At 41.8% G+C, this 26,695-nt stretch overlaps 1 protein-coding gene across 4 annotated transcripts in view; it reads right to left on the bottom strand.

Annotated features, from left to right (window-relative positions):
• The window catches only part of LOC128341603 (monocarboxylate transporter 2-like), an 85,986-nt gene that overhangs the window by 33,211 nt on the left and 26,080 nt on the right, over positions 1 to 26,695 (bottom strand). The window lies entirely within an intron of this gene.

Here is a 26,695-nt window from a genome sequence, read left to right as displayed (position 1 = left end):
TTTTATTAATCATCTGTCACCAGAGGAAAAAGGCTGGGGGCGAAGAGGAAAAATAAAGGGCAGTTTCACATAACTGCTGGCAAATCTGTAAGTGGAGAATATGTCAGGGATATGTTGGAACCAAGCACATGTGTTCCTGGTGGGTGTGACCTCCAAACCTCTCAAGACTGGTTCCCATGCTCTTCTCCCAACATTCTCCATCCAACTTCCAGATCTTGGAAGTCAGGTGAATGTTGGGAGAATAGCCAGGGGAGAGCTTGGGAACCAGACTTAGGTGAATTCTGATGTCACGCCTGCTGGGGGCACACACCCTCATTCCCCAGCATATCCCTATTTCCCCCATTTACAGACTTGCCGGCAGTTGTGTGAAGCTGTTTTTCTTATCCTAGAATTAAATGCAGGACTTGGTTGAACTGAGGATTACTAGAGCCCTGGAACAATTAATAAAGTAATGTCCTTATTAATTAACAACAACAAATATTTATATATCGCTTTTCAACAGAAGTTTCCAAAGCGGTATACATAGAGAAATAATAAATACATACATAAGATGGCTCCCTGTCCTCAAAGAGCTCACAATCTAAAAAGAAACATAAGACAGACAATAGCAAGTCACTGGAGGGGTACTGTTCTGGGGGCTGATAGGGCCAGTTGCTCTTCCGCTGCTAAATAAAGAGAATCGCTACGTTAAAAAGCTGCCTCTTTTGCTCTGTTAGCAGGGTCACTCTCAGATCAGCATGGAGCCTTTCCTTCACCACTAAGCAAGCACAGCTCACCAACCAACATCTGAGGAAAACCAAGACCTGGCTTACCGGCAGGTATGCACCTCTAAAAATTAACTATTGCTCAAATGCTCATGTCAAAATTAAGTACTGCTCAAATGACGTCAGCTGTTTAGTCTGGAATTGTCATTTTTCTTTCACTGATCTGTGAGTTTATTAATTATTATTATTTTAAATGCAATATTTAATTTCTGTGTATACGGCCAAAATGCTACAGAGGCTTTTCAGAACTACTGAGCCTTTAATCAGAAGACTCCTCCTTGCAGCTTCTGTCCCATGTGGAACAGGACTAAGTAGGGAAAACTAAGGAGTCAACTCATCAGTACTACTGCTGCTGCTACATTGAAAAGAAAGGAACTGAAGCCGGCACCATAAGGAGTAAGCTTCTAATTAAAATTTCAGGGGGGCATTGCTGAACAGGACTTACTTCTGAGTAAGCATTATAGAAAGATCTTGGTCATGGGACAAGTATATTATTTATTTATTATTTATTTATTTATAATTTATTTATCAAATTTGTACACCGCCCCAAACTTTCATCTCTGGGTCGTTAACAATAGCATAAAACAAGTTAAAAACATATACCAGAGATTAAAACCTACACAAAATTAGGAAGCTGAGAAAGCCTGGGTGAAAAGATGGGTTTTCAGGTGTTTTTTGAAAATTGCCAGAGATGATCATATCTCAGCAGGGAGCGCATTTCACAATCTCGGAGCAGCGACTGAGAAGGCCTGTCTCTGTGAAGTCACCAAACGAGTTGGCGGTAACTGGAGACGGACCTCCTCAGATGACCTCAATGGGCGATATGGCTTGTAGTGAAGAAGACGCTCTCTTAGATACCCAGGGCCTAAGCCGTTTAGGGCTTTATAACTAGCACTTTGTATTTTGTCCAGAAGCCTATTGGCAGCCAGTGTAGCTCCATCAGTAAAGGAGTAACGTGGTCTCTCCGAGATGACCCAGAGACCAACCTGGCTGCTGTATTCAGAACCGACTGAAGTTTCTGGACTACGTACAAAGGCAGCCCCACGTAGAGCGCATTACAGAAGTCAAATCTGGAAGTTACCAACAGATATACCACTGTTTTGAGGTCATTGATCTCGAGAAATGGGTGCAGCTGGCGTATCAGCCGGAGCTGACAGAAAGCACCTCTGGCCACCACCTCAACCTGAGAAACCAGGGAGAGGTGTGGATCCAGAAGTACTCCCAGAATGTGAAACTGTGCCTTTTTGGGAAGTGTGACCCCATCTAGAACAGGTAGATCAAAACTGTCTCTAGAGTTCTGACCCCACACAATAAGTACCTCCACCTTATCTGGATTCAGCTTCAGTTTATTCTCCCTCATTCAGCCCATTACTGCTTCCAGGCAGGCATTTAGGGAGCATATGCCAGCTCCTGAAGAAGTTGACATGGAGAAGTAGATCTGAATGTAATCAGCGTACTGGTAACACCCAGCTCCAAATCCCCTGATGATCTCTCCCAGCAGTTTCATGTAGATATTAAAAAGCACTGGAGAAAGTATGGAGCCTTGAGGGACACCATACTTAAGCTCAAATTTCGAAGAGCAACAATCTTCAGTCGACACCATCTGGAATCTATCTGAGAGGTAGGAGCGGAAACATTGTAAAACAGTGCCTCCCACCCCCAACACCCTCAGACATTCCAGAAGGATACTATGGTCGATAGTATCGAACACCGCCAAGACATCGAAAAGGACCAACAGACTCGCACTTCTGTTTGAGTAAAAGCAACACTTAGCAACATAAAATGGCTCTAATAAAGCAGCAATGGGACTCTGCAAAATTACTCTTGATATGACTGTTAGAATGAAGGCTTACATCTTTACAAACAAGTAAAGATGAAAACTTGGATTTAAACCAACAAAACTCTCGTCTATGATTCGGGAATTGCCAATATGCTCTCCTGCTGCAACATCCGCATCATTAATGTGGATACACCTTTGGCTGATATGCCAGCTGCATCTGTTTCTTGATATAAACGACTTCAGAACAGTGATATATATGCTGGCAATCTCCAGACTTGACTATTGCAATGCGCTCTACGTGGGGCTGCCTTTGTACATAGTCCAGAAACTGAAATGCTGCAGCCAGGTTGGTCTCTGGGTCATCTTGGAGAGACCATATTACTCCTATACTAAAAGAGCTACACTGCCTACAGATAGGTTTATGGGCAAAATACAAGGTGCAGTTTATAATCTATAAAGTTAAACAGCTTAGGCCCTGGTTATTTAAGATAGCGTCTTCTTCACCATGAGTCAACTGCCCATTGAGATCATAATTCGTCTGCAGGGATGGGCCTTCTCTGTTCCTGCCCCGAGACTCTGGAATGCACTTCCTTCTGAAATAAGAGCCTCCGCATCTCTGACAACTTTTTAAAAAGTCCCTAAAATTTGTTTTTTCACCCAAGCTTTTAAACGTCACTGTAGTTTTTATGATTTTAAGGTTTTCATTTTTAATTTGTTTTATGTTGTTGTAAACTGCCAGGAGATGGAAGTTTGGAACAGTCTACAAATTTGAGAAATAAATTATTTAATGACCATTCATTTAGCACTGTTAGTGTAGTGAAGTGCTTCGCTATGCAATGCTTCTTTCATTCATTTCCACAGTCCGATTAAGACCACTTTACATGATAACTCGTCTGGGGATAGGAACCTCTTAATTCAATTTAACATCTCATCTGTTTACACATTGATGGGTGAATCGGAGTCTAAAATGAGCTGCAAGAGAATGAAGAGCCCTTGGATAAGATCAGGTGCTCTTGACTCACCTCTCTTGTATATCAAGAGAGTGATTATGTGATTATGTAAACAATAGCAGGCATGTCACACCTGATATGCAGAAGTGAGAAGAGGGCAGAGATGCCTGAAAAGAAAACTAACATGGAATGACCAGGGATAGTAAGAAAGCTCATTGCAGAGGTTGTTGCTTCAGAACAGCATCCCTGGGTCAGCTGCTTCAGAATCTCCTTATCAATAAACTCTACAGCAGGTTACTATTATTTCCAATTAACTAATAATGAAAACTGAGACTAAGTAATGACTCTCCCCTAAAGAAACTAGACTTTGACTTATTCATACCCTAGTCAATTCCATATTGAATTACTATAAGGCAGTGGTTCCCAACCTGGGATCCTCCAGATGTTGCTGAACTACAACTTCCAGCATTCCCAGTCACAATAAGTTATAGCTGGGGATGCTGGGAGCAGTAGTTTAGCAATATCTGGAGGACCCCAGGTTGGGAACCACTGCTATAAGGCATGCTATATGGGGTAGGGGTGTGCGAACTGGTTCGAGGATTGGGTTCGATGGTTCGAGGTCAAATCGAACCCCCACCCCCGGATCTGTCTGGACCAGGAATTTTAATTTTTTTTTAAAAAGGCTGCCGCGCATGTGCAAATGGCCCCCGTGAGGCCCTGGGCCATGCCAGGTCTTGCAGAGGCGATTTGCACATGTGTGGTGGCAGGCAAAATGGCCACTGTACCAAGTTACAGAGGCCTAAATGGGCCAAAAACTGTGGTAAAACAGCCACGGCGGTGATTACCGAGGCTGGCAGGGGAAACCTTTGTGGACACACACACACACCCGTGGCCTTTTGGAAGCCCCCTGAAGGGGCTAGAGGTAAATATTTATTTATTTATTTATTTATTTTAAAAGTCATGAATCCTACCCCCACCCCACGACCGGACCGGGCCAGCCAGTTTCGTGCACACCCCTAATATGCCTTTGAAGATAGTTCAGAAACTTCAACAGGTTCAGAATGTGGTTACCAAAGTTCTGACTTGAACCTGACTAGGCTCTATTCTACTATATCTTCTGTGCTGCCTTTTACAAAGATGTTTTTCAATGTTTCATTTTTTGAACTTTTTATACCCTTGCATATTTACTTAGCACTATACAAAAGGTACATATGGCTTTGTACAAATTTGGCATAACTTATTTTTAACAACTATTTTTAATCTCCAAAAGTGGGGGGGGAGGCAGTGGCATCAGCCCAGTAGGAAGTCTGAGTGTACACTGTACACAAGCATGCTTCCTGGGAACCACAGAGTGACACAAACTACCCCAAACATCATGCACGTCATTTTGAAGGATTTACCTAGCTTTCTTCCAGTGCTGAGAATATGAATAGCAGGACTTTGCAAAGTTAACAAAGGTCTGTTGAGCAGTTAAAGAAAGCAAAGATGTACCCAGTTTTTATGGGGTGACTCCCTGATCATACCTCACCTGCAAGTGGCCTGGTTTGTCGGCAACCTGCAGATGCTCCCATTCCACTGCTGGCAACATTGGTCACATCTGCATGATGTTAAAGAAGATTATGTACCACACTGACCACACCTGCCCCATAAGGGAAATTGTCATCACTGGCATGCTACATAGCCATACAGGCAGGGATTGTAGGCTTTACCAGAAGGAGCAGCACAGGCTGCTGCAAGTAATTTATCAAAGCAATGTAGAGTCAGGATCTTGGTGAGGACATTTTGACTGATCCTGTATTAGAACTTGGAAAGAAAGCTTTGCCCAGGCTGGACGCCCTTTCTTTGTAGCATGTAGGATTGCTCATCTGTGTATGTCCTTTTCTACAGTGCACTGCTCTGCTTTGTATGAAATATGAAGCTGCCTCATAGAGTCACATCAATGGTCCCTTCTAGAGCACTAATCTACTCTGATTAGCAGCAGTTCTCCAAGACCTCAGGAAGAGGTCCTTCCAGCCCTGAATCCTGGGACTCTTTTCATTGCAGATACTGGAGACTGAAGCAGGGACTTTCGCTATGCAAAGCATATGTTTTATTACTGAGCTACAGACCCTTTCCTTGCTATGGCTTGTGCACACATTGTATAAATTAATCTGTGAAGGGACTGAAACACACTACACTTCACATCCTTCCATCTCTAAAATGCTATGAATCTGTGGTCATCCTTCATAACAAGGAAGAAAGGGGTACTTTTATGTAAATAACTTTGAAACAGTGATCTGCATCATGTACCCTCAATCTGACCTTCACCATCTGACAGCAACACACAGGAGTTGATGTAGTCACAGTATAGCTTAGTTTGACTGTGTTGGAAATTATGCCACTTTAATGTGCATGTTTCCGGCTGCTTAGAAATGTGGATGGAGATACATCTCATTAATCAGGTACTATTATCATTGTTCACTTTGCCTAGTTCAAATGAACCACACAACAGTTTTGTTTTTGGCAATAACTTGCATAATGCTGAGGCACATAAAAAGAAGCTACATTTCAGATAAGAAAGTGCAATTAAGGTGCAATAACTGCAAATGGATGTGCACTGCCACTACTGTGTTGATGGGAGGAGAAAACCTAGTATTTCTTTCCATGTTTTAGGATTCTTCATCTTCTCTGACAATGAAACAACTTACAGAGTTGGAAGAAAAATGTTTTTACTTAAACAATAAGCTTTGTTCAATCCAACACTCTCAAGAAACATATGCCAAGAGATAACCAGGTTTTCTAAAAGACTGGGATAGCACTCCATTGGCTACTGTAAGGAGAAATTGGAGACAAATAAAAGATATGGGGCTCTATCCAGACTTTTGCAAGCAAAATAATGTATCTATGCAGCAAGCCTCCAGGTAGGCTAGGATGAGAGGCTGGGCTGGTTCTACCATCAAGCAGACAACCCCAGATGGCAGGTTTTGGGGAAGCCACTAAAAGGAAACTAAATGTGGTGGGGATGGAGGGGGTGTTAATAGATAAATAGATAGAGAAAAACACCTTATTTGTGTTATCTAATTAGGATTAAACTAGGTGCAATGACAGGAGATCTGTAATCAGATCTTACATGGTCAAAAAAGATCCAATGATGGATCTCCCAGCAATTTGTCTAGTTGTAGTCTTGGGCACCAAAATGTCTTGGGTTGGGCTATCTTTGCACACAGTGACTTGCCCAAAGTCACCAGATAACCTACATAGTTCAATGATTTGCGGATTAAAACCTGGTTTTCTCTGCACATCTAAAGGTTGCTTGTTGCTTCTTACACCATATGGATGCTGCTGGTATGTGTACACACACGCACACATGTACAGTTGTATTGTCATGGCTCTTGGGTTATCCAGATTCCCATTCAATAGAAGACCCAGTGGGTGGTTTGGTGAAAGATCAAGGAGCTCTATTCAATTCATAAAAATATAAGAGCAGCCCTGCTGGACCAGGCCCAAGGTCTACCTAGTCCAGCATCCTGTTTCACACAGTGGTCCACCAGATGCCTCTGAAAAGCCCACAGGCAAGAGCTAAAGCCAGGCATGCCCTCTCTCTTGCTGTTGCTCCCAAGCAACCGGTATAAACCCTTCTTAAAGCCATTCAGGCTACTGGCTGTCACCATATCTTGTGGCAAAGAATTCCATAGGCTAATTATGTGTTGTGTGATTCCTAGTTAAAAATTTGCCTTTTTCACAGTGGCTGCACATCATGTAAATGCTTTCAATGTGCTGTCCACCACATCCCCAAGTTCCCTTTCCTGGTCAGTCACTGACAGCTCAGATCCCATTGCTGTATATGTGAAGCTGGGGTTTTTTGCCTTTATGGATCTCTTTACACTTGCTTACACAGAACCGCATTTGCCATTTTGTCGCCCACCCAGTTTGGAGAGATACTCTTAGAACTGTTTTGGATTTCACTACCCTAAATAGTTTGGTGTCCTCTACAAATTTGGCCACCTCATTGCTTACCCCAACTTCTAGATCATTTATGAACAAGTTAAAGAGCACTGGTCCCAGTACAGATTCCTGAGGGACCCCACATCTTACTTCCCTCCACTGTGAAAACTGTCCATTTATTCCTACCCTCTGTTTCCTCCCTTTCAACCAGTTACCAATCCACACATGAACCTGTCCCCTTAGTCCATGACTGTTAATTTTGCTCAAGAGCCTGAGGAGGAACTTTGTCAAAAGCTTTTTGGAAGTACAGGTATGCTATGTAAAGCAGATGACCTTTATCCACATGCCTGTTGACATTCTCAAAGAACTCCAAAAGGTTGGTGAGGCAAAATTTACCTTTGCAGAAGCCATGCTGGTTCTCCTTCAGCAGGGCTTGTTCTTTTATATGCTTAACAATTTTATCCTTGAGAATGCTTTCCATCAATTTGCCCATAATAGACGTTAAGCTAACCAGCCTGTAATTTCCCAGATCCCCCCCTGGACCCCTTTTTGGAAATTGGTATTGCATTAGCTACTTTCCAGCTCTCTGGTACAAAGCCTTATTGTAGGAATAAGTTATACATATTTTGCAAGAGGTCGTAAATTTCATATTTGAGTTTTTTAAGGACTCTCAAGTGGATACCATCTGGTACTGGAAATTTAATTTTTAATTTCTCCAGACAGTTTAAAACATCTCTCATCACTTCTGTCTGACTCAGTTATTTAGCCTTTGTCCCTGAGAAGCTCAGTTCAGGCACAGGTTTATGCTGTATCCTGTGCCATGAAGAAAGATGCAAAGAACTCAGTTAGCTTCTCTGCAGTCTCCATATCCTTCTTTTCACTACCTCATCATCTAACATTCCAACTGCCTCCCTGGCAGGTTTCCTGCTCCTAATTTATTTAAATATTTGTTATTCCCCTTGTTGCTTTTAGCTCATAGCTCATTTAGTTCCTCATACTCTCTTTTCACCTCCCTTATTGTCTCCTTGCATTTGTTCTGCCAGAGTTTGTGTTCCTTTCAGTTCTCTTCATTTGGGCAAGCCTTCCAGTTTCTAAAGGAAGTCTTCTTCCCCTTTATAGCTTCATTGACTTTGTTAGCCATGCTGGTATCCTCCCTGACTTGGTAGTACCTTTCCTCCATTTTGGTATACATTCTAAATGGGCTTCTATTATTGTGGTTTTAAATAAAATTATTCACTGTAATAATTGTTACCAATTAGCGAGTATAAGTATTTTAAAATGAATTAGACCTGAATAAAAGTAACACATTTGATACTGGAACTGACAAGGTAATGAGATATTGCCATCTCTTCACCACTGACAAGGAATAGCCAATAAATGAGGGAGGAATAAAAGCCTTTTCTCTCTCTCTCAAAATGTGACTGGAAATGTTATATGTGGAACTTGTACAGGCACTAACAATACCCAGTTTTGAGATGCTAATTTCTCTAAATCTGTGATTTATGTGATCAATAGTCTTTGACCTATAATGGAAATGTCAGTTTGCCATTTTTACCCTTTAATATAAAGCAGGAGTAATTAAGAAGGTGGACTATCTGGGCTCTGATCAACTGAAAATGTGAACTTGCCTTTTCATTTACATGATGTGTGTCTTGCAGATGCAATCCAATACACGAAGATCATTTAGGTCTCTGCACTGTATCTACTTATTTTAATTAGTACCCATATTTTTGAAGTGATGAATAGACAGCTTTTTTTACTGGCTTCTCTGTCAGGGTGCCCCTTCCACTGAACTGATGAAATATTTGTTTCAGAAGTTGGCTCTAAAATAGCAGAGCCTCCACCAAGTCCAGTAGCAGCAGGCAAAGAAGAGGGCAGTGCTGGCCTGGTTGGGAGATATAGTGCTTTGATCTGGTCTGTGAGCAGCTCTGGCAAGGGAGGAAAAATAAAGGGGCACCAAATCCTGAGGACATAGAGAAAGAAGCTGTGATGCTATGGGAGGGGTTGGACAGAGAACCAGCCTCCACTGAGGCTCCCTACTGGCTTTGGACTTCCAGATGGACTTAATAAGGTCATTCACATGACCCACTTACCCTGGCCTGGGAAGGGCTGGTCGGGAGGCTGGCTCCTACTGTCTCCTTGCACATGATCCTGCTGCTCCCCATCCCTCTGCTACTCATGTGCCCACATGAGCAGCACTGCAGCAAGCAGCAGAGTCAGGAGCCAGAGGAGGAAGTCCTCCAGCATCCCACAATTTACCTCATCAGGAGCACGGTGCACTGGGGGATTTCCCTGCTGACAGGCACTCCTGCTGCCCAGCTCTGTGGCTGCTCAAGCTGCAGGCTTCACTATTAACCTGGGTACAAAACCTGGTAGGGCTGTCCAAATCTGGGTAAGGCTGGTCATGGGAATGCGCTTAGTATGTTTTTAGAAGGGGGCATATCAGAGATTCTTGCTTCTTATTACTTTGTTTCTAGCTTTTGTTTGGATAGAAGAATTTCACCAAAGTAAGAAAATACATTTCCATGAAAATTGCCATGGAAAAGGCTCTTTTGGTAAACTCTTGCTCCCACAGCAAAATCTTACATGGAGAAGAAAGTGTCAATACACTTTCTACTGGTCCACACATTCCACACTATTAGGAGGGTGAAACAGGAGCTTCATCAGAGTTCAACCTAGAGCACTGCCAAGCAGTGAAAGAGGTGCAGAAGTGGGAGGGATTTTGGCTGTTCTCTCATCTCTCCAAAAGTACTTTTAGACTTGTGCAGCCTTCAGGGACATATTTCTGCAGTCAGAAGTACTTCTGGAGAGAAAACACTCCCCCTTCCCTCTGCACTTGACTGTTCAATGCAGCTGGCTGCTCGGTAATGCTATGAGCTGAGTTCCCGCACACATGCAGCTTCTGTTCTATACCTATAACATCGCACAGCATGCAAGTAACTGTAAATATATTAAATGAGAAGTCCTTTCCCTTTGACTATTCCAGTCAATTTTTCAGAAAATGCTCTAGTCTTCTAACTAAATTGAGAGGGTGGTGGCTGATCAACCCCAGGCAGTTTTGGAAGATACTGATTATCTAGATCCAAACTGGCTTTAGGCTATGGGGTGGAGACAGCCTTGGTTGGCCTGATGGATGATCTCTACCAGGGAATAGACAGAAGGAGTGTGACTCTGTTTGTTCTTTTGGACCTTTCTGAGGCATTCAGTACTATCGACTGTGGTATCCTTCTAGATCATCTGGGGGATTTGGGAATAGGCGACATTACTTTGCAGTGGTCTAGTTCCTATCTCTCCAGTAGATTCCAGATGGTGTCACTCTCTGCTGCTCTCTGAGCTATTGTATGGTGTCCGTCAGCGATCCATCCTATCTCAATGCTTTTTAACATTTACTTGAAACTGCTGGGTTTCATCAGGAGATTTGGAACAGGGTATTATCAATATGCTGATGACACCCAAATCTATTTCTCATCATCATCAAGAAATGGCATAACCCCACTAAATGCCTGCTTACGGGCAGTAATGGACTGGATGAGGGATAATAAATTGAAGCTGAATCTAAGCAAGATGGAGGTATTCATGCTAAGGGATAATTGTCAAGGTCTGGCTTGCTACCAAGGAAGTTCACGAAGCAAGCGGAGCTGCTGAAATCCGAGACAGCTTGGCTGAACGGCAAGGTTGATTTATGAGCATTGATTCTCAGCAATGAGTAGAAGGCTAGAAAGGTTATTTATAGAGCAAGCCGAGAGCTCCCAGCTGATAGGAATTCACTGCTGGTCAGCCTTCAGCAAAAGACATTTGCTTCTTCTAACAGCTTCTAATTGCTGTCTGCGTCTCGTGATTCTGCGCTGTTGGGGAGTCATTGGTGGTTCACTAGATTGCCCTCCTTCACATTGGTCCCCCACACTTTCTGCTGAGTCAGGCTGCCGTGCTTGCTCCAAATCACCAGCTGAATCTGCCACAGCTGTTTCAGGAACGCTGACAGCCGGGCTCTGCCCCTCAGACACTCCTGACTCGGCCGGAAAGCTGCCAGCCTCCCCTTCCTCCTTGCTGTCGGAGCTCAAGGGCATGACAATAATACTTTGAGGGATGCGATAGACCCTGGATGGGGTTGTACTCCCCCCGAAGGAACAGGTATGTAGCTTGGGAGTGCTTCTGGACCCAGACCTCATTCTGGTTTCTCATATTGAGGAGCACTATCAAATTAAGTTGATACGATAGCTGTGTCTGTTCCTTGAAGACAGTGATCAAAACTGTGGTGTACTCTCTAGTAACCTCTAGGCTTGACTACTGCAATGCACTCTATGTAGGGCTGCCTATGTATGTAGTTCAGAAACTTCAGTTGGTTCAAAATGCAGCAGCTAGATTGGTCTCTGAGGTGTCTCAAAGAGACCATGTTACGCCTGTTTTAAAGAAACTGCATTGGCTGCCAATAGGTTTCCGGGCAAAATTCAAAGTGCTGGTGATTATCTTTAAAGCCCTAAATGGCTTAGGACCAGGTTACCTCGGAGAGCACCTTCTTCTGCATGATCCCCACCGCACATTGGAAGAAGTCTGTCTCCATATGCTGCCGGCTTGTCTGGCAGTGACTCAGAAGTGGGCCTTCTCTGTAGTCACTTGCAGGCTGTGGAATGTGCTCCCTATAGACATTTGTGGTTTAACATCTTTGCCAGCCTTCAAAAGGGGCCTTAAGAAACATTTTTTTCCAGCCAGGCTTTTAGTAATCTCTGAAAGTTTTAAATTGCTGTTTTTAACAGTTTGTTTTATTTTGTTTTTCTTGTGTTTATTTTTGTGAACTGCCTAGACCCTTTGTAGTCAGGCGGTATATAAATAAAATAAAAAAATAAAATGCTGTTTAGAATCTCTCTCCCCATAGCAGTTTTATGATTGCCTTACTAAGTTTTCCATTTTTCCATAGTATTAAACAATATAACAGTAAGTTAGTTAACCCCTGAAAGGCAATAGGAAGAGGAAGTCCAAGATGTTCTAGTAATACACAGAGACTTCTAATAGAAATCAGAACAGCTAGGTGGGCCCTGAGGCTGAATGAGCATTGCATTTGTTGATGATATGTTCTCTCACAATTGTGCAAGTAGATGCACAACTCTCCCCCAACAAAACCCCCAAACAATAACAGCAACATAAGCACCTAATGTCAGTACCAAGAGACACTTCTATAGAAGATTTCCAAGTGTGGAGCCATGTGAGAGACCCTAATAAATTAATGCTTGCAGACAGGGGCATAACTACAAGGAGAGACAGTTGTCTGGGGGGGGGGGGCAGAGGCAAGTCACATGACTGACTCCCCCAGCCACGCACCCGCCCGTGCTTCCTTCAGTTGTATTCATCCTCCGAAACTGATGTGAGTGTTAAGACTTGGAGCTCCCAGAACAGCATGTCTTTCTCTAGTACCATTAAATGACTTGCATCGTCCACAATTTACAAAACCTTTTACAAAATAATTTAGGATGATGCTTTATTGTGGCACATAGATAGGTGGGTAGATAGATAGATAGATTTTACTATGCTTTTTGTTACCACTATTCACCCTCATTTAAAATTTCTTTACTACATGAGCTCAGCTTCAGTGAGGGTGGGGGGGTCCATTTTAAAATCTTGTCTCTGGGCCCACTCCAACCTTCTGTGCCCCTGCTTGCAGATATGCTATATCTGTTGTGTGAAAACATTGTGAAAGTAATGTAAATGTGGATTAACACTGCACATAATTAGCTTAGCACTAGGCCTGCAGAAGAATATCATCACAGGAAAGTCAAACTGAATAATGCGGGGAGAAGGGACAATTATACTTACTTGCCTTCAAGAAATCTATGCACTTTGTTAAAAGAATACCATCTCAACAGAGTCTTACATTGCAATGGAATCATGAAAACATATTGCAGCCGAATATTAGATGCAAAGAACTGAACCAGTATAGCTGTCTTGTCTGTGACCAAAACATCTCTTTGGACAATAACTCAAGAGAAGCCACAGAAGTGAACCTATCTCCAGTGACTCATTCCACAGTCTAACCCCTTTATCAGTCAGTTCTGAGCTCCACAAAAGCTTTGTTCCATACAAGTATTCTGCATCTGAGAACAGTGGCTGCTCAGGCAGCTGTGACCCAAGCTGCCACTGCTGCATTTGCATCTTGCTAGTTTAGAACACCGGTTCAATGCCACCAGCTTTGGCACTGTGTCCCATCATAAAGACTTCCTTAGTTAGCAAAACAGTTGATAGAAAGAAGCCCTTTAATTTTTCTTAAGTAAGGGAAGAGACTGCAATACTGAACAATCATTTACCAAAACATTAAATATTCAAAAAGTAGTGTTTCTGCTCATCCCTAGATACAGTCTGATTTTAAAAAACTGGTTGACATCCCGATTAACACAAAGCAATGAGAGAAGCACCGGTACTTGTGAAAAGTTCAACAAACTCTGCTCCACTGCTCATGTGGGTGGAAGGGAGCTACTTTTGTGGTGTAGAGGCTAGAGCGCTGGACTAGGGCCAGGGAGACCCAGGTTCAAATCCCCATTCAGCCATGATACCTGCTGGGTGGCTCTGGGCCAGTCACTTCTCTCTCAGCCTAACCTGCTTCACAGGGTTGTTGTGAGGAGAAACTTAAGTATGTAGTACACCACTCTGGGTTCCTTGGAGAAAGAGCGGGATATAAAATGTAAAACAACAACAACAACAAAAACCCTTCCATTCCCTACAGTTTGAGCAGCTCCCACGGATATATTTTTGGGCACAACAGAGTGCTTCCAGAAGTAGGGGAGATAATAAAAAATCACCTCCCCCCGCCCCACGCAAGCACCAGTGAAGTGTTAGCTTGGAACTCTACTTTGGAGCAGGTGCTACACCGGTGCTTCTCCCGTAGCAACCATGTTTCATAAGTCAGCCACTGAGAGCACAATTCTAGGACACCTTTCTAAATGGGTACAGAACAAAGGTTACAGAAAGGGAGTAATTGTCTATTTTAATCTGTTTTATGATCTGTCTTAACTACAAATTTGCATATTACATACACACTCCCTTCTCAAATAAGGGTGTGTACTGCTTACATGGGATGACAAATTTCTGTCTGGCTGGTGATGGAAGTTTCTTACAATAACTTCAGTAATCACATAAAAGGCCTATGAAGCCAAGATGAAGCACTATATACCATACTACTTTGTAGCTCAGTTGTGAAGAGTTAATCCTACAATAAACTTTGGGGTTTTTTGCCATTGTTTGTACTGCTAGTTCATATTACAGTTTTGGGGTTTTTTTTGCCAAACCTATCACAGTTGTGTGACTCAAATACACTGACCTTGATGGTCACAGTGAAAGACAAAATGACAAACCACTGTGATGTAGTGTAAGAATATAGAGATATTTCACCTGAATTGGTAGCACTATTATTATTATAAATTGTAACTGCGAGAATTTTAAGGTGTCTGTTTCCAGAGAGTCCAGTTGCTGAACCCCAGCCATGATTTGCACACAAACTACAAAGGCAATATAGTGTTATAATGAAGAAAGAACATTATCAGCTCAAATAATTGTAAAAAAAAATGGGGTGGGGTGGGGTGGCTGAATCCAACCAAAGATAAGCACTTTTAAATCCCATTGATTTCAGTGGGAGAATTAACTTTCTCACTGAAGTCAGTGAGACATAAAAGTGCTTGACTTAAGATACTGAACCTTCCAATACAAACACATGTTATGAGTTCTAATGAAATTAGCTGGAGTACATGTCAAATGTTAGTATAGCAGCAGGAATGTATACCTGAATTGTCAACAGCTTGGGGAAATTTAAAGACAAGTATTCATTTTTTAAAAACAACACCACTCAATTAATTGTTTTGCCTTGAATTACAATGGAACTTGGAACAGATCTTTAAATGCTAAGCTGGATCCTTAGGCCCTTCTTTCAATGGGCTGAAGAATGAGATGCATTATTTTAATGCTTTATTTATGCCCCAGATAGAATGGGTTTTCTGTACCTGCCACTGTAATTTATAGTAGCAGCTGAATAATAAAACATAGCCATAAAGTTCTGGATGAAAATGTTCAAGGTCAATTGTCAACTTTCAGTTTCCTGGGTGCAGTACAATGACCTACAGCTCACTGTGTGAGCAGATGTTATTCAACTGAGAGATTGCAAGCTTTTGAACAAACTTTGTTTAGTTCAAAAACAATGGCAACGGGATCCTCAGATTTGTATCTTCCAGCAACTTCAAACAATTTCAGAAAGATAAATAATAAATAACAGTGATAAACATGTACAGATTCAAAAGATCAAAGTCATACAGGGAATCTCTGCAATTTCATTCGGGTTTCATCATTATACCTTTTGAAGAGTTACTGTAAAAACTGAATCAGAATAGGAATAGTCTTGGTCACCCATTAACTGTGTTTCTTCTTGTACAAAAAAAGTTATGACAAGAATTTTTTTGACTCATCCATCTTTATGGGCAAATGATTTTCTGAGTATCAGGCGCTACTAGGACATCCGGAACATATGGAAGGTGGTATTCTTAGATGGTCAGAGGAACTGCAGAAAGATATAACCAAGCACCTGAGACTCTACACTAAAAATCTCAGAATCAGAAAACTCAAATTCTATGACAGGGATAATTAATGCAAAATTAGGCTATCTGAACATTTTACTTAGTGTATATTTTAGTTGGAAGATGTTTGGGGGTCCCTTCCCCCCAAGCATTTGGGATTGCAAAATTGAGAATTTTGTTGAAGAGCGGTATATAAATATTCATAGTAGTAGTAGTAAACAAAATGCTGAAGACAACAAGCACACAGAAAATTAGAGGAACTCATTTCTCATATCTACAAACGTTGGCTGAATTGAAGATCATGAGCCTTCCAATACAAATGCACTACTAATGAAATTAACTGAAGTACCACATGTCAAATGTTACCTAAGAACCAAGTAGGGTATGTATTATGAGGAACTGAATGCTATACTGGCATAGGTGTTTCTACTCTTCAACTATTAGAAGACTATACAGATCTCCTCTAGTTTCCATACATGTATCTGGCAATGATACACATTTTCAAATTCTCCTTTGCAATGATGAAAATTCGAAACATGGGCTGACACCCAGACTAAGGCTGTGCTAGTACAAACATGTTACACTATTTCACAAGGATGTTTTGAAAACTAGCTCTGCTAAACTGGGACCTTGTGTTTCAGATTAGTGTGGATGCTCTAGCATGAGCACATTGCACAAAGAAAGGACCATCTGTTCCAGGCTAGTTCTTGCATGGGTGGAAGATGTTGACAAGTTGCACAATGTGTTACACAACCTGTTGCACATCTAGTTATGCACTGCATTACACAACCTTTTAGCATAGCCTTGTATATGTCCTGGAGAAGGTCTTCCACTAGTGGTTGTGCAGTACTGTGGAGCACCACAAATCTGCACAGCTCCGCATATTTCTTAAGTGTGCCAACTTATCTCGCTGCATTAGCAGAAAACTAGTCTGGATATCAGCTCCTGTTCTGCTACCCGTATTGTGCAGGTATAACAAGAGCACAAGAGACTGCACAACTTCAAGCATTCTCCATTGCTTTGCACAACTCCATAACCTCCTTGAGTGTGTGCACAATTGTGTTTGTTGTGTTAGCACAGCATTAGTTTACATGTCAGCCACAGACTTTAAGAGGAGAAAAAGATCCAGAAAAAATCGCTAGAGTAGGAGCTGTACTTGCAAAAGTATATTTAATGTATAGCTTGTGATTAATCCCATGATTTCAGTTAAATTACTCATGTGATGATAGTTAAATGACTGAGAATTAGGCCATGTTTTAATATACTCAATTTCAATCACGTAATACAGGCAATCATTTATATCCATGATTTAATAATCTTAAGTACTGTAGTGAATGGCTTGGATCCAGTGGCCATGGAAAGCACATTTCCTTGATTATGTGTGCCTACATTTTCCTATACTACATCACACCACTCTACAGCATCCCCCAACCCTAAGGAATAGCTTTTTGAGGGTTACTAGGGGCCGCGGTGGGAAGGGAGAGCAGGAGACTAGTGTGCACATGGAGTACCAAATGCCATCTGGATCTTTGGATCAAATCACCCCTCCTTCTTTTTGTTGGTCATAACCATTAATAAACACAATATCCACATCAGTGCTAGCAACACTTAATGCTAACCAGTGCCCCTTTGAACTAGGAGTTTCAAACACACTGCATATCTTGGTGAAGGTGGGGACCTGCAAATGAAAGATATTTCAAGCAAATACATTTGTTCTCTCATTCACAAAACAAAAGTCAGAGTGGCTGACCCTGCAATACATACAATGTGCTCTGAGGGCAGATTGTCTCCCTAACTAGGGTCACATGGAGGAAATGAAAGAAACTCTGCAATATCTGCAAATGAAAGCTATTATTATTGAACAGAATATCAGTTTCTTCAGACAGCATTCCAAGGCAGATAATCAACAAGTATAAATCAGTGCAAAATTACATCAGTATTTATGGCAACTGATATATAACATCTGACCATCAAGTTGCTTTTTAATCCATTGGGTCATTCTCCCCAATTATTAGATTGCAAAACTAAAATATCATTTTTAAAGACACTTTAATGAGGAACAATGCCATAACTTTGCATATTCATTTGTAGCAAGGTAGGGCATTTATTTACCAATTATCAAGTATTCCTTTCTGCTCTCTTGCTATGTGGAAGTAAGATATGTCACATGATACTGCTTTCAAGCCAGGCACATGAACCAGTGCCAGAAGAAAGATGGAAACTGTTCAACATTTCATCAATGTTTCAGTGAACTAAGGAGAGCAAACAGCAAATCACTGTTTGCTCAGAACAAAGTTTTGATCCAAAGTTTAATTGCAAATAATTGTTATTTGTTCTTTTGTTGTTTTACAGCCAATATTTGTTTACCATACCTAAAGTACTACATTAGGCCTTGAAGCATAACCCTGCATCAGAGGTGGCACAATGACTCCACAACTGCAATGAGCCAGTGAGGTATAGTGCTTAGACTGCTGGACTGGGACTGGGGATACTGAAGTTAAAATCCCCATGCAGACATGAAACTCACTGGCTGACTTTGGGCCACTCACTTCTCTCTCAGCCTAACCTACCTCACAGGGTTGTTGTGAGGACAAAAACATGTACACTGCTCTGGGCTCCTTGGAGGAAGTGCAAGATATAAATGTAAAATGTAAAAAGCCCCTGGTGGCGCAGTGGTAAAACTGCTGCCCTGTAACCAGAAGGTTACAAGTTTGATCCTGACCAGGGGCTCAAGGTTGACTCAGCCTTCCATTCTTCCGAGGTCGGTAAAATGAGTACCCAGAATATTGGGGGCAATATGCTAAATCATTGTAAATCGCTTAGAGAGCTCCGGCTATAGAGCGGTATATAAATGTAAGTGCTATTGCTATAGCTATAAGTGCTAAAATCAATCAAGTAAACCAAGACTGTGCTTATATTTCTAAGTTACAAGAAAGGTCCAGGCGTTGTGACCGAATCACAGAATTTTAGAGTTTTAAGATACCTTGGAAGTCTTATAGTCCAGCCCCCTGCTAAGTGCAAGAAATAGCTACAGTATCCCTATCAGATTACTGTCCATCCTCTGTCTGAAAACCTTCAGCGAAGAGCCCACCAGGCAGACTATTCCACTGTTGATCAGCTTGATAGTTAGGAACCTTCAGATATTTGAAAACAGCTATCATGTCTCCCTTTAATCTTCTCCTCTCCTGGCTAAACATACTCAACTCCTTCACTTGTTCCTTCATAGGACTTGGTTTCCAGACCCCTCACCAACTTTGTTGCCCTCCTCTGAACCATTCCAGTTTATCAACGTCCTGCTTAAAATGCAAGCCCCAGAACTGGGCACAGTGTCTGATATCCTAACAAAGTACCAAGAGAACAACAAGAGAACAACCAGTGCTTCTGAAAAGTTCACTCAGCCCACAGCTGGCTCAGTGGTGAGGGCAAATTTCACTGACCCCCCCCCCCTTCCCCAGGAAGCACTCTGTGCCACCTGAATATGTCACGGAGGGTCATGCAGCCCCCAGGGACATATTTTCAGGGAACACAGAGGCTTCTGGGAGAAGTTGTCAAAATCCTCTCTATCTTTCTCCCTCCCTCTCTCTCTCCCCCCTCCCTCCCCCCTTTCTCTCACACACACATACACGCATGCACTAGTACAGGTACAATGATACACTTCTTGTTTTTACCAAGCATATGAGGGAATCTGTAAAAGCAAACAAACAAAAAAGACAAGTTCACTTTTTTAAATGAATGCAAGTACAGTCATTCACACATAAACCATGTATGAGCGTACAGGCATCTGTATACTCATACAACATAGTAGGGTGATTCAGATCATCCATGAGACTAGGAAAGCTGAGAGGGAAGGCAGGACACAACCTGCATCCCCCCCCCCACACGACTGAGTGCTTACCAGGATGCCAATACACCGCACACCCACACGAAGTCCTCCAGTATCCTACAATGTATTGTGTGGGCAGCAGAGAGGCTGCCCACATCAATGCAGCAGCTCCCAACTTCCTGGCTGCTCTAGAGGCAGCATTCCATGTAAGGAGCTGCTGGAAACAGCTCTGATCACACACACAATCAGAGCTGTGAGGTCAAATGGGGCATGGCCCCTCTTACCTCGGTTTAAAACAAGGTAAAATAACAGGGTAGCTCTGCTCTGGGACAGCATGGTAGGAGCGGGTCCTCTGGCTCCACACAAACCTCTCCACACGAGCCTCTCTTCCCATTCCTACCCTGCTGTGGCTGTTCATGAGAACAACCTTAATGTCTAAATGGGGCTATAGAGGTCCCTTTGAAAATGATGGCTCTCATATTTAGAAGGGAGAGAAAAAGTTCAAGTTCAGTTTATTTCAGTCATTGACCAGAAGCATTATCACATACAGCAGAATGTAATTTACATAAAAGATAACAAAATTTAGCCACTGAATTAGTGTACTTATGGTTATAATTGGACAATAAAAGATTTAGGTGGAATTCATCTGAATAACCAGAAAATGTCACAAGATAAGGCAAAATAAGATTTGAACGATCATCCTTGTAGCAGTCACAATATAAAATGACGTGTTCAATAGTTTCAATTGCACCTGACCCACAGGGGCAAAGGCGAGATGCATAAGGAACCCCCCTGAACCTCCCATGAAGTACCGCTTTAGGGAGCGCGTTTAAACGTGCTAGAGATAGAGCCCACCTGAACTTTAAGTGATATTACTTAAATATGCAGCAGGTTTCATGCTGAAAAGCTGATCTCCTAGGCATATACCTTTTGGAATTTTAGCAACTTCCAGCTGTAGATCAGTATCAGAAATTCATTGCTTGATAAGCTTCCTGGTGCTATCATAACGCTAACTAATAAGCATATCAAGAGAAAACCCATAAAGTTGGGATTTTGTTTTAACAAGGCACTTCCAAGTAGAGTCCAAATGATCAGATAATACCAAAGGGGCCAGTCCTAATTGGTAGAAGGCTAATTTTAACCAAAATGCAAAAATGCATTTCTAATATTCCGCTTCCAGAGAGCCAAGGCCAACCTCATGCCTAATGATGGGCACATCTGGATAGCTGTAATATAGATCTGATAAATTTCATTTGAATAGCTTCCAAGGTTGCAAAATTAGCAAAAGGACCCAGCTGAACACCATATAGTAATTCAGGGTAAACCCTGGCAACAAATAATTTGATGGCAGCTGGAATGTAAAGTGCCCCCTTTGTAAAATAAAAGGATCTAATTGCATGAGCTGAGGATTGGGCATTCTGCACAATATAATTTAGATGTGCCTGTCGGCAGCCCAAATAGTGGAAAACTACGCCCAGATACTTAAAATTTTTGACTTGTTACAGGAAGTGGCCATTTATTCACCAAGTATGCAGTTTGGGGTGCTTAGCAAAAACTAACACTTTTGTTTTTTGATAATTTATTTAGAGAAGCTCTTCAGTGCATTAGGAGCTAAGCAGTGAAAGGGCCTGTCTCAAACCAACCAGTGTCAAGGACATAAGGACCATGTCATTGGCGTACAGCAAGATGGCAACATGTTTGTGCACCAGTTTTGGAGGATGGGTCAAGGGGACATTAATAAAAGAAACAAATATATATAGGGGGGGGGGCAAAATACAGCCCTGCCTCACATCTCTAGAAGTGGGGATTTCAGCCTAGACTTTGCCCCGAGCACCCAGATAGACCCTTAGATGGGTGTATATGTCATGTTATGTCATGTAATTTATAAATCAGTAATAACAGTCGCTTATCCAGATATAACTCCTGTAGCTTTACCCATAATCTATCTCTACAGATTGAATCGAAAGCGGCTTTCAGGTCTATAAATGACATGTACAGGGCAGAGCCTGACTTACTGGAGCATTTCTCTACCAGGTGCTGTAATATAAATGCTTGCTCCGTGGTGGACTGCGCTTGATGAAAGACCGCCTGTTCAGGCGCAAGAACCTTATGAGTATCAGCCCAGTCAATAAGCTTAGCTAAAAGATGTCTAGCATATAGCTTGGCAATAATACTCAGTAAACTAATGGTGCGGTAATTTGATGGATCAGTTTGACACCCTTTTTTATAAATAGGGACTATTATCGCTGTGCCCCAGTCCGGGGAGACTATGGTAGTGTTGTCTATGAAAGTAAACAGGGAGGCCAAAACAGGCACCCACCAGTCCAAGTTTTCACATGTATTTATTTCTCTCATATTTAAGAGGGAGAGAACACTTATCCCTATCTGATCTCACCACAACCTATCTTCAGCTACTTTTGAGGTGTCTACCTTGTGTCTCTTTTAGATTGTGAGCCCTTTATTCCTTTTTCTATGCAAACCACATTTTTGTTGTAAAGCACTATATAAATATTCTTAAGAAGCGTAATTTCCATGGTACTTTACAAATAAAATTTAAACAATAATTTAAAAATGCATAATATGTAAAGAATTGAACAGGGTAAAAAGATCAGCAATTAAAACACTGTCCATCGTAGACTGAAAGCATGGGAGAAATAAAAGGTTCTGCCTGGACATCAAATCAGGCAAGCCACCCTTGGGATGAAATTCCACAGGCACATATAAGTTTGCACAGAGAGAGTGTGAGAGCAAAAGAGAGAGAATGAGAGAGACAGCATGTGTTTCTGTAATTCTGCAAAAATGTTTAAGCATGTAAAATGTGCCAGGTTCTCTCAGTTGATGCCTAATTACAAACCAAGGGCACAATCCAGCCAAATGCAAGTACTGTAAATTCCCAGTGATTAAAACAAATTATGTTACGAATGTGTTCAACTTTTCCACCAAAACGAATGTGAATTTACATTACAGTTATGTAATATATTGTTAGAAGATGAATGTCAGTGGAGATATGGAGCTCTGCCAGCCCCAGGGTCATCTGAGGAGGATGGAGCCAGGGCAGGGCTGCTCAACTTTGGCCTTCCTGAAGTTGTAATCCAAAAACAGCTGGGGGGGGCAAAACTGAGCAGGTGTGATATAGGGAGTGCTGGGAAGTGGAGTCCTTGCAAGTGCTTTCCCCAAAGGGTTCTTTGGGGAAAACACTGGGAAGGATAACACTTCTCAGCATTCATGCATGCCTTCCAAGATGGTGCTGGAGCTTCTCTTATATAGCCCTCCCTTTCAGTGCTGGGGAAACTGCAGCATTACATGGAGGTCAATGTACTGGGAAATGGCTCTCATGCTGAGGGGCTGCGTATTTTGTTTTTTGTTTTTTGCTGAAGTGGCACTTGAAAAACAGTGAAGACGACTGGCATAAGGTTTGAACTCCATACCATTACAGAGCTTGAATTCCATACCATAGCAGCAGAAATGCAGGTTTTCTGGAAATTTTTTACTTATAAAAAATCCTGGAAGAATTCTATGCAAAGGTCTGTATAAAATTATATCATGGAAATTTTTACTATGCACATTTTCCTGATGCCCTAGTTAGATTGTGATCTGATTTGGAATATTATTCAACACACATATTTAGTTATTTTAAAAAACCCACAACACTCACTTTATTAATTTCACACACTCTATCTCAAAGTTTTTCAAGTAGGCAAGTTGTTGAATTGAAATATATGATGGAAGGGGAACAATACATGTCGTTTTCCTTAACGTGGTTTAAATGTTATAATGAAACAAATTCAGAGCTTTATGCGGAAAGAACTTTTTTTTCATTGGGATACTCAATAAATCAATAAACACAAGTATGTAATCTGTAGTGGATTTAACCCAGCCTTTGTCTTAGAGCCAGCCCACTCTAAGAAAAGGGGGAGGGGAAGAAAAATGCTGAATCATCCCCTCTCTATGCTTTTACCCACAAAAGCTGTTCCTTTGAACTTTCCTGTTTCTCCAGTAGCTTATTCGCTGCCACGACACCCTATTAACAGAGTTTATCCCCCACCCCGGCTTGAATGAATTTTCATGGAAACTCTCCTTCTTTTACTATTGGAAAAGTACAAAAACCTTCCATGTGCAAGCTTACACGTAGTGAGAAACCTGGTAGAGTTGCCGAACGATCAAAATTGAGATTTTTCCCCCCACCAGAGTAAACCCCTTTCCAGCCACCCTTTCCTGAGTTTAAAAATCCACTCTGGTTAAAATTGCAAAGAACAAAAAAGCAGAAATAAACTTTATTCCAAATATTACAGACTATTTCCATCTGAGGATGTCTCAGCTTTTAGTTACAGGTAAAAATACTCAGTTGATTACAAGGTTCCGTTCCAAAAAACACTCCAGCTGATATTGGAGTGGCACACTTTAAAAATCATGGTTACCCAGTTGCAAAGAATATAGATGTAAGAAAAGCACCTAGTTTATATAGACTCTTTCAACACCCTACCTGGATGGATGGGCACAGGCTATTGCTTTCTTAGTTTAGTTACGTTCTAGGTAAAACAACAATAAACCAACTGCTCGGATATGCAAAGCACATGAAAGGAAAATAGAAGTCTAATGCAAACTGACTAAAACTGTTCCCTAGGCTGAACTTCCAGAAGCCAGAAACCTGATGAGAGTCAAGCTTTCTGCAATCCTGTCTCTCCAGGATCTGCAGATGTCCTTCCATGAGAGAATTCTCCAGGCTAGCTTTTGACCATGAGGCAGCAAAACTTCATTGCTCCTCACTAAGCCTTCCGCCCATCCTCTCCCACCTCCAGCCTAGCTGCTTCTCCACCAAGAAACATTGCTCTTCCTGCCTCATGGCCCTCTAGGTCCCACTCATGTGCTGTGGTTGATCCCTAGAGGTCACTGCCTGTCAGTCAGGACAGGGTTCACTTCCAATTCACTCTTTAGGGGAGGGGAGGGGCTGATCACTACATGCTCTGTCACATACTTCCTAGGAATAATCACCTGAAAAACATTAATTGCAACTTCAACATTGCCAGGCTTGCCAAATGTTACTCATGAATTTTATGAAACAGTAGCCAACATCTGGACTAGCTCTGCAACTGTGTAACAGTACAACTTCCAAATTACCACTGGTTGATGCCTGAGCAGGCCCATTGTGTTGGCATTAAAATATGTCCTTGAGGGGCACATAAGCCTCAAGGACATATTTTGGTGATGCATAGTGGGCTTCAGAGTGAAGTGGAGATTGGTCAGAATCAGCCCTTCCCCAGTTCAAGCAATAGCACAGCACTATTCTGGAACTTGCACTTCTGAACACAGGCAGTACTAGTCTGGATATATGTTAATGCGTGAAATACAAAATATCTCTGCATAGTACCATAGTAAATGTTCTGGAATGAATTGCAGCTAAATACTTGACACAGTCACAGAAATCCAGAGAATAGTGAGCAGAGTGAAAGTCTCCAAATCTCATAGATACCTTTACCTTGCCTAAAACAATGTCAGAACTAGTCCAAAAGAGCAGAGCAGCAAAACTGAATGTAGTTTAGTTTTCTCTGTCCCAGCTGAACAGGGAAAGCTTTTTCCAAGCAGATTCATGTCACTGGTTTGGGATCAATATGTCCCAGGTAACAGGAAATACAAATTATCCCTTACTACTTTTTCTGCTTCACAGACACAAAAGTCCTCATTATATATAACTACATTATTCCTAGTTTCTGCTTCAAACATAAATTGTTGCAGATGATTGGAACACCCTCTTTAATCAAACTTTAATTCTACAGTCATAAGAACTGCTGCCCAGCTGTTTTACCAAGGTCTCTTAAATCAATAAAAATACTTAGATCAAGCTGCAGTAGTGTTTAAGGAATCTACTTTACACTTAATGTGCTAAAATATAACCCTGTCGGTAAGAATGTATCTGTGGATATCCTGGTTTGTTAACAAACCATAGCTCCTTGAGTTCAGACAAAATTGGAAATTGTGGTTAGGTCAAACAACAGGAGCTTACAATTCTCATGCATGGGGGGGAGGGGGAATGCAGAGACTCAAGGCTCAAACTGGTTTGTTCACAATTATCTAAGCCATGATAGTCCAAATCCAGTCACTGGCTATTTAAAAATTCAATATCAAAGCAAAAGTGATCCTTTTGAAAACACAACTGAAAAGGAATTCAGTTATCAAGAAAACTACAGCACTCTCCACACTCTCATCATCTAAGCAAGACTTGACCCCAGCAACATATATTTTGAGAGAGAGTGTGTGTGTGTGTGTTGTGTGTGTGTGTACACACTGTCCTGTCGTTCTTCGAAATGTAAATCCACAGTGTTAGTTTAACTGATTTTTGTATCATGTCTCTGGCATGTGTACACACACACACACACACGATAGATAGATAGATAGATAGATAGATAGATAGATAGATAGATAGATAGATAGACAGACAGACATAGTGTATCTATAAAGGTAAAGTGTGCCATCAAGTTGATTTTGTCTTCTGGCGCCCACAGAGTCATAAGAACATAAGAACAGCCCTGCTGGATCAGGCCCAAGGCCCATCTAGTCCTGTGGTTTTCTTTGGTAGGAAGGGTTTACCATTGCCTCCTCCCGTGCAGTATGAGATGATGCTTTTCAGCATCTTCCTATATCGCTGCTCCCCAATATAGTACCAGCAGGGATTCGAACTGGCAACCTTCTGCTTCTTAGTCAAGCATTTCCCCACTGCACCACTTAAGGTGGTGAGTATATCTATAATCACCTCTATATTACTTATAAAGCCCGTATTAGCTTGGATCCAGGGTACTAAAGAGAAGTGCCTTCTTTGTCTTGAACCCTAACACCTATTAAGGTCATCTAGGAAGGTCAGGTGTTATGGACCACAGACCAGCCCATCCAACTGCCTCATCCATTTCTAC

Source organism: Hemicordylus capensis, chromosome 2, assembly GCF_027244095.1.
Source record: "Hemicordylus capensis ecotype Gifberg chromosome 2, rHemCap1.1.pri, whole genome shotgun sequence".
NCBI classification, from domain to species: domain Eukaryota; kingdom Metazoa; phylum Chordata; class Lepidosauria; order Squamata; family Cordylidae; genus Hemicordylus; species Hemicordylus capensis.
Note: the sequence above shows the minus strand (reverse complement) of the source record. Positions and strands in the feature narration are given on the sequence as shown.